The sequence below is a fragment of the Hevea brasiliensis genome, chromosome 4 (assembly GCF_030052815.1).
Source record: "Hevea brasiliensis isolate MT/VB/25A 57/8 chromosome 4, ASM3005281v1, whole genome shotgun sequence".
Classification (NCBI taxonomy): domain Eukaryota; kingdom Viridiplantae; phylum Streptophyta; class Magnoliopsida; order Malpighiales; family Euphorbiaceae; genus Hevea; species Hevea brasiliensis.
The window spans coordinates 32,318,533-32,327,729 of NC_079496.1; the positions used below are offsets into that span (position 1 = coordinate 32,318,533).

The window sequence follows — 9,197 nt, forward strand, 5'->3', positions numbered from 1 at the left end:
GAAATTCCTCTTTAACTTGTTTGTCAATTATGTTGACCTTGAAGCATTCAGCAGGTTCAAATTTGTGTTTCATTGTGTCAAACAAGTTGAATTCCACTTCTTCTTCTCTACCTTGAGGGTTAGTTGCCTATTTTTGACGTCTATGATTGCTTCAGCGGTTGCCAAGAATGGTCTTCCCAAGATCATAGGGATTTGAACATCTTCTTCCATCTCAAGGATAACAAAGTCTACTGGAATGAAGAATTTGCCCACTTTGATGGGGATGTTCTCAAGTATGCCCACTGTGTTAGTAGTGTGCCCTAGAGCATATCATTTAGTATGTATCTTGTACATATTTTATTAATAAAAGGCATTTTCACTTTTCCATTTACATAATATATTTATGTGTAATAGAAAAGGTCCATTGATATTTTGTTAGAAATTCTATTCTTAAGTTATTAAGAATATGAGTGACAGTATTTCTAGCACAAAGTATCATAAATCGGTTCACAATCGAGGATACTTCATAATAAGGACATGACTTATCCAGAAAGATTGTAATCATGTTTGTTCCCAAGTTATTTATATGAGATGTAAATAAGATGGAATGGTGAGTCTCATGCCATATAATAAACATGATAGGCACTTATACATGATAAGTAGGCCGAACTAATGACATTTATGACAAGCACATGGAGTTTACTCTTGTCAATGTATTGTCATAAATCATATTAGTGCATATAATCTTTAGACCTGAGATAGCACAGTTATCTTGTATATAGGTGGTTTGAGTTTGATACTACTTTCATACTTGTACTATGTATGGATATATGGGCATGTGTTAGCTCCTACTAGTTATATATGGAGGTAGGTGTTGATCAAGATGGAATCTGTTCCTCTAAGTAAATAGGGATAAAATCCTATCTTCATTTAATTGTTCTTGATGTTTCAAGTTCTTGGCCAGGACAGATAGATTTAATCAGAAAAGAGTTTCTGATGAGAAAATCTTTTTAATCAAGAACTAGAATTAAAAGAGAACATAATATTCATAGCAAATGGGGTTTGACATAAATTATGACTTCAGCTCGAATTGGGATTTTGTAACAGAGAGATTCTAGTGCATGGTAACATATGATTATAGGTTCATTTAAAGCAAACCTTATTACTGATTAGGTGGCTATGGCATATTATGCTAGGCGTTAACCATAGTTTATGAGGTGCATAAAATGATTTAGAGAAATCATTTATGGTAAGAAAGAGTTCTAATGATATTAAGAGTTAATATCATGTATCATTGCCAATTAGTGATGAGCCTAGTAAGTCACACACATACACAAGTAATCACAAAATTAAATATGATTTGATTAATTAATTAAAGAGTTTAATTGATTAATTAAATAGGTTTGGTTTGCAATTAGATTGCAAAGTCCCTAGTATGACTTGAAACCAAATCTAGGTTATTAGATGTATAGTATAAGTTAAATTTATATTTAAAGTGTTTAAATATGAATTTAATTAATGAGAAATTAATTAATAAAGATTAATTAATTAATTTATATTTGATATAAATTGATTAGAAGAAGAGAAATAATTATTTTGGATTAAGAACTCAAAATTAAAACACAGGGGTATTTTGGTCATTTCACAGGGTGACAAGTGGCATCATAAGATGGTGACACATGGCACTACACATAAGCTTGCCAAATATCTTTTAATCATATAAGATGATCAAAGTCAAGATTAAATATAGGTTTGACACTTGGCATAATGTGATTGGGTCAGTTAAACCTAGAGCTAATCAAAAGGTGACATGTGGCAAGGATTTTAAGTGATGACCTAGCTATATAAGTGAAAGAATGAAAAGAAAATAACATAAGCTGCCATTCATCTCTTTGTGCCGCCACCCTTGGCTGCTCTCCCCTCTCTTTTTCTTCATCTCTTATCAATTCAAAGAGAATAGCAAACAATCTCTTGAATTAAAAATACTAGAAATTGTTTCTAGTGTTCTATTTACATCTGTAATCTCTCAAAAGGCAAAACATGATTTTCTAATTGATAGAAAAAGCTTTAGAAGCTGTTCAAGGGCTGCCATAGGTGATCTTGGTGTGAACAAGCTAGAGGGACAACACCTGGTGTCCTAAAGCGCATCCCAAAGGTGCCAAACACACTGCAGTGCATCAAAAGGTTAGTGCACTAGTTCTTGATCTAATCTAGCATTCTAATGAATTAATCTGTTAATTCTAGAATCTTAAATGGAAAATGTAGATCCAAAAATATATTAAAAGAATTTTAATATGCTGTTTATCATTGAAATCAAATAGATAAAAATGAATCTTGCATGATGCATGTGACCCTAGATGAAAAATTTTCAATTTCAATGATCTAAACTTGTGTTTTTCATGCTTCCGCTCCTTCACACTGCATATTTAACTGATCGATCAGCCAATTGTAGTGAAATTGTTGTGGGCTTCAATTCTCCGATCTCCAGCTTTTTGCATATTAATATAAGCATTAAACTCACACTTGCCCTAAGATTACAGAGGGCCTTGTCTATTTTCTTATTGCCAATAAGGCATGGTATGGAGAAGTTTCCTGGATCTTTCAACTTTGATGGTAGTTTGTTTTGCAGTATGGCACTGCATTCCTCTATTGGAGCAACTGTCTCATAGTCTTCTAGTTTTCTTTTCTTTGACAGAATTTCCTTAAGAAATTTTGCATAGGATGGCATCTAAGAGAGTGCTTCAGTGAAGGGAATGTTAATATAAAGTTTTTGTAAAACTTCTAAAAACTTCCCAAACTGCTTGTCTAATTTGGCTTTTTGAAATCTCTAAGGAAAAGGTAGGGGAGGCTGGTATGGCTCTGGTAATTTCTTTTTCTTCGCTGCTTCCTCTGTAGGGGAGGCTGGTATGGCTCTGGTAACTTCTTTTTCTTCACTGCTTACCCTCTCTGATCTTTCTTGGCTTCTTCCTCCCTTTTCTCTGCTTGGCTTTCAGATTCTTCTGAGGTCTCCTCTGTTGGTTCTTCCTTTGATTGTACTAGAGTGTTTCCACTTCTCAATGTAACTGCCTTACAATGCTCCCTTGGGTTCATCTCCAATTGACTAGGAAGTTTACCAGCAACCTTACTTGAAGAACTTACTTGCTGGCAATTTGATTCTCTAGCATTTTGTTATGAGTAGCAAGTTGGTCCATTCTAGAAGTCAGTTGTTTAATCAATTCATTTTGTTATTGTTGAGCTACTATGAATCCTTCCATCATAGATTCCATGGTCATCTTTGGTTCGAGTTGTTGAGGTTGAGGAGGTGGTGGTGGATATGCAAAATTTTGGCCTCTGTTCTGAAATCCAGGGGGTGCTGGTGGTTTGTACCCCTGTTGCTTGTTTATTGGCTGGTTCTGCTGATTGGACCATGAGAAATTTGGGTGGTTCCTCCATCCGGGGTTATAAGTGTTTGACTATGGATTGTTGGGCTGCCTCTGATTGAAGTTTCCTCCATTATTCACATAGTTCATCTATTCTGTGGGAGGTTCATTGAAGTTGTTATATTATGAATTCATGTATCCTCCTCCATAGCTGTCCTCATGTTGACTATTCATCCCCAATGCATTGGCTTGCATTTTATCAAGCCTCCTTGTGAGCTGATCAAATTGTGCATTTATCATGCTGAGGGTGTCCACTTCCAGGACCCTTGCTGTTCTCCTTGCATTTCCTCTTTCATTTGACCACTCATAATTATGGTATGCAACCCTCTCTTGGAGTTTAAGTGCTTGTGTCATTATTTTCTCCATTAGGTCACCTTCTGCAGCTGAATCAACTGTGCTCCTTATAAAGGGTAGTAACCCATTGTAGAAGTTTTGCACTAGTAGCCAATCCTCTATGCCATGGTGCGGACATTCCCTCTGCAGGTCTTTATATCTTTCCCATGCATCATAGAGTGATTCACCTTCCTTTTGTCTAAAGGTGTTGAGCTCAAGTCTCAGTCTTGCAGTCTTTACAGGTGGGAAGTACCTTGCTAGAAAAGCTTGTGAGAGGTTTTCCCATGTGGTGAATGTTCCAGCTAGTTGAGAGAGTAACTATTTCCTTGCTCTGTCTCAAAGGGAGAATGGGAATGCTCTAAGTCTTATCGCTTAATCAGAAACTCCATTCACCTTAAATGTGTCACAAAGGGCAAGAAAACACTGGAGGTGATAGTGTGTATCTTCTGTTGGTGAACCTTCGAACTGAGTTTGTTATATCATTTGAAGCCATGCTGGTTTTAACTCAAAATTGTTGGCTTCCACGGTGGGTCTAGTGACACTAGGCTAAAATTCTTTGACAGATGGGGCTCCATAATCTCTCAAGAGTCTTGGTCTGTCATTATTATCGGCCATAGTTAGAATTTTAGGATCTTCTTGATCATGCTCTTGATGTTTCCTTTCCCTCCTGATGGCTCTTAGAGATCTGTCTATCTCAGGATCACAGTCCAAAATTTCTTCTTCTGGCCATATTCTGGTCATATACCAGATCAAGCACCTGAGAGAAAAGAAAAGAAATAAAACAAATTAAATAAAATTAGATAATAAAGATAATTGCCTAAATCAACTAAATTTCCTATCACTTGATATTACTAAAGCCAAATTCCTCAGCAACAGCACCAAAAACTTATTTTACTGCTGGTTTTACAACCCCACAAGTGCACGGATCGCTAACAAGTAATAGAGTAATGAGTAAAGTATCATTTCCATAAGGAATTTGATTAGTAAGTACCAATCTACACAGTAATTTTGATTGTTTTGGCCATCGAAGAATGAGGGAATGAAAGTTGTCTATTTTTAAACATTAAAATGGTAAACTTAAAATGAAGTGATCTATTTTGAAACAATTTCGAAATTAAGATTTCACACTTGAATCTTACTATGGGTGTTATCTTGTTTATTTATTAGATTGAGAGTTGTTTGCCTTGATGGAAATTGATCCTAAGGTATCCTAAGTCCTTTCTCAAGGCACCTAGGGTGTATTCTAATTAACTTAAACTCGAATTTTGTGGCTATCAAATTAATTAAAATCCTTTAAGGTCTTTGACCAATTTTGAAATTCCACAAAGGTATCAGCCTATGTCTAGGTCAGAATTCCTAGGTTCAAAATCTTGATTTTCTAATATTAATCTTTACTTTTCAGTCATTCAATTAATAACTATAATCATTACTAAGTGGGTACCAACACATAACATGCATTAAGAACACAAGAAATTAAATCAAGGAACAAATCTCAAATCCAATAAATAAAACTTAATGTTCATCCATAATAATGATTACAAGTACTACTCTCCCAATTCTAGAATAAGAAAACTACTCACTCATGGTGAGTTCAGCAAACATCATGGTAAATAAAAATAAAGACAGTAAAAAGAAATTGCCTAGAAGAAATAAAGCAATAAACATCTATTTAAGGAAATGGAATGAAAGAACCAAAGAGGGTTTGCAGCTTTGATCTTGTGGAACTTCAGCTGGAAAACTCCTCTTGATACTAATATTCTTCTCCTTAAGATGGCTGGTGAGACTTTAGAGGGGAATCCTATTTTAAACTCCTGAAAAGTGCTGTCAAAAGATCAAAAGAAAGCTTTTTCTTTCTATTATTTTCTCTTTTCTTTATAATGGCTGCTCTAGGTCATTTTGAGTCCAAAAAGCTTTAGGAGTCTCATTTGAATCAGAAAATAAGAGCGAAATTTGGGTTATAAAATTGGCTGCCGCTTCATACATGGCCCGTGTGTCACTACATGGCCCCAGGCCGTGTAACTTACTGGAGTGGAATTGCAGAGTCATGCATTGGCACAGAGACTTACACGGGTCTGCGTTGGCTACACAGGCTTAGTTACACGGGATGTGTACTTTTGTTCTCAGAAAGTTCTTCAAGCTTGTGCCCGGCAGAGACTTACACGGGTTTGTGCAGATTACACGGGTCTAATTACACGACCTGTGTACTTTTGTTTCTCCATTGGCTCTCTGGCTTTCTTCTGGCAGAAGGTTACACGGGTCTAGGGCTTTGCTTACACGACCTGTGTACTTTGTATCAGCAGCAATTCTGAGTCTTTTGATCCCTCCAAGCTTCCCTTTTCACTTCTATGCTCAGTGACTTCGCCAAAACACCTGAAATGATGCAGAGAACATGGAATTAAGATCTTAACCATAGAAATTGCAAAAAATAATGAAATCAACTACTATGCATGAGATTACTTACCTAAATGCTATGAGATAGTATGCAAATGTGCTTAAAAACATCTATACAATGCAAGTGTATCACTATCCTCGAGCACTTGCATCCTATTGTTTATGGTAGTCTCCATACACTGAAGGTATGCCAGGATGGGGTCTGTCGGTGGTGGCGCGTAGGGAGGCACTCAAGTGGGGAACTCATGGTGGAGTGGCTCTTGGGCTTCCTCCTATGCCTTTGATGGTTCACTCGGCTCTTCCCGTACTTTGTCTCACCTAGGGATGATGTTCCCTTCAGCATCAATTAGGAAGTAGGTGTTCCCAACCTTCTTACATATCCCCATGGATATGCAGATGGTTTGATCAATTCTGGCAATGCCAGGGATGGAGCGCAGCTGTGATGCTCTGGGACAAATCCAAAGTGGAGTGCTATAGTAGTGATGAGTCCACCGAGCACTATGTGGCCTATCTACCAGTGAGATACGTGGCGAAGGTGGTTGCACAGGAAGAAACCCCTGTTGCAATGCTACCCGGTGACCATACACCAAAGGAAGAAGAGCTAATTGGCATTTACCATGCCTAAGCTATCACCGCGACCTGTGATGGTGCGGGCAGCTAGCCGGTGCATGTACTACGAAGTAGGGTTGGTGATTTCAGAAGATTTGGACTTACTGGAGTTATAAACATCGGTGTTCAGAGCAGTGGAATGCTAGAAATCCATGCTATTATAGATCATCTTATTTTACGGGATCTTCTAGAATCCAGCACTGTTAAAGTCGAACACCACGTTGAGCTCGTCCATGTTCATCACTCGATAATGCCAAGTAGTCGAAATTCGATCCTCCCCCTGTCTTCTCTATCAGTGGGCCATAGGGTAGTCTTGAAGCTCCTAAGGAACTTCAGTATGGTGTTCTAGTAGACGGGGAATTGGAGTTGGGCAAATTTAGTCCACCCAATGCTGTTGAACATCCCATCAACTTCCTCACGTAGGCTGAGTTGTTCCAATAACCCAAAATCCATGTATTTGGTGGAGATAATCCTCCTGTTGTTAAGCTGTGCCCATAAGGCTCGGTGGGTGAAATAGCGAAATGTCCAGGCAATGGAGAACTCGGGTTGTGCTGGCTGTGAAGTTTGCGGTTGAGGTGGTTGGGCTGGTGGGGTTGGCCTTGTTCTTGGGCGCTGGGGCGATGGCTGAGGAGGTGAGGGTGAGGAGTCTCCTCCTTACCTTGAGAAAGAGCCCATTCTTCTTACTGGTCTCTTAGCAGGTGCCATTGGTGACTTTGGGAGGAGGACAGGCTAGGGTTTTATGAGGGGAGAGGAGATTTGAGAAAGGAGGAAGAGGCTTGGAGAGGAAGAGTTTTTGAGTGGGAGGGAGTTTAAGGGGTGTTCGGAGAATTTAAAAGGTCTTTGTGACCCTTCATTTTGCGCGTTTCACACCCCAGGTATCACATCTGCGACATGATACATGGGGTGTATATCACTACATGGGTCATGGTCCTTAGACCCGTGCAACCTTCTGTCCAGAATTTTCCTTTTTTGCTAAGTTGCATGGCCTATGTAAATCTATTTGGGGACCTGTGTAACTTCCTATTCGAAGGTTGCATTGCTAGCCAAGTTACACAGTTCGTGTAAAGGGGATTTGGGACCCGTGTAACTTTCTGTCTCCCTCAAACTTTAAAATTTCTCTCTCCATTGTCGAAGCATGCACCGTGTAACATTAGACGGGGTCAACCCGTGTAAGTTTCTGGAGCTTGTACAAGTGTGGTTTCGAGGTTCCAGAAGGTTACATGGGGCATGTAGAACTATATACATGGCTCGTGTAAAGTTCTTGCTCTCCAATTCTCTTTGTATGAAAATTTTATGCTAAAGTTTTCCTACCACTATGAATGAAATGAATGTAAAAATTAGCAATAGAGTAACTTTCTCGGTTTTGTGTAGTCTCCTCTTGTGTGGTTTTGACTTAACGTCTCTTCTCCTCCCTCACCTTCAGTTCCTTGCTTTTGCAGAATTGTGATTTGAGGCACCTAAAAAAAAGGATATTAAAGAACATAAAGTAAAATAATAGAAATAAAAAAGGAAAGGTTACAAAACTATTTTGGGTTGCCTCCCAAAGAGCACTTGTTTATAGTCATTAGCTGGACTGTTCTTTCATTGTTCACGGTCTGTCTGGAGGGTTGTCGAAGGCACAGTTAGCTCCCTTCTCTATGGGTTCTTCCTGAAAGTATGGCTTCAGCCTTTGCTTATTCACTTTGAATGCACTTGAGTTTTCGCTCCAAATCTCTACAGCTCCATGTGGGAAGACTTGCATAACCTTAAAGGGCCCGGACCATCTTGACTTCAGCTTCCCTAGGAAAAGTCTTAACTTTGAGTTGAATAGCAGGACAAGGTCTCATTCTTTTATTTCTTTTCTTGCTATGCGTTTGTCATGCCATCTTTTGGTCTTGTCCTTGAAGATCATGGCATTCTCATATGCATCCTGCATGATTTTGTCTAACTCATTAAGCTGTATGAGTCTTTTTTTACCAGTAGCTTTGAGGTCAAAATTCAGGGTCTGAATTACCTAGAAGGCTTTGTGTTCAAGTTCGACAGGGAGGTGGCATGATTTCCCATAAACCAGCTGAAAGGGTATTGTTTCAATTGGAGTTTTATATGTAGTGTAGTATGCCCATAGTGCATCATCTAACTTCATAGACTAGTCTTTCTTTGAGCAGTTTACTGTTTTCTCTAGGATATGTTTCAGCTTCCTATTTGAAATTTCTACTTGACCAATGGTTTGAGGATGATAAGGTGTGGCCACCTTGTGAGTCACTCCATACATTTTCAAAAGTATTTCAAATTATTAGTTACAAAAGTGACTTCCTCTATCACTGATTATTGCTCGTGGTGTGCCAAATCTCATGAAGATGTTCTTCTTAAGGAATTTTGTGACCATTCTGGCATCATTGGTTGGTGTGGCTATTGCTTCTATCCATTTTGACACATAATCAACACTAACCAGAATATACTTATTACCAAAGGAAGATGGGAATGGAC

General features: G+C 38.5%; 1 non-coding gene across 1 annotated transcript; it reads left to right on the forward strand.

The window, feature by feature from the left end:
• The first annotated feature begins 3,852 nt into the window (after positions 1–3,852).
• LOC131179571 (small nucleolar RNA R71) lies at positions 3,853–3,959 on the forward strand. The gene has a single exon (XR_009148462.1). It is a non-coding gene; the product is annotated as a small nucleolar RNA R71 (small nucleolar RNA).
• Positions 3,960–9,197: the final 5,238 nt, after the last annotated feature.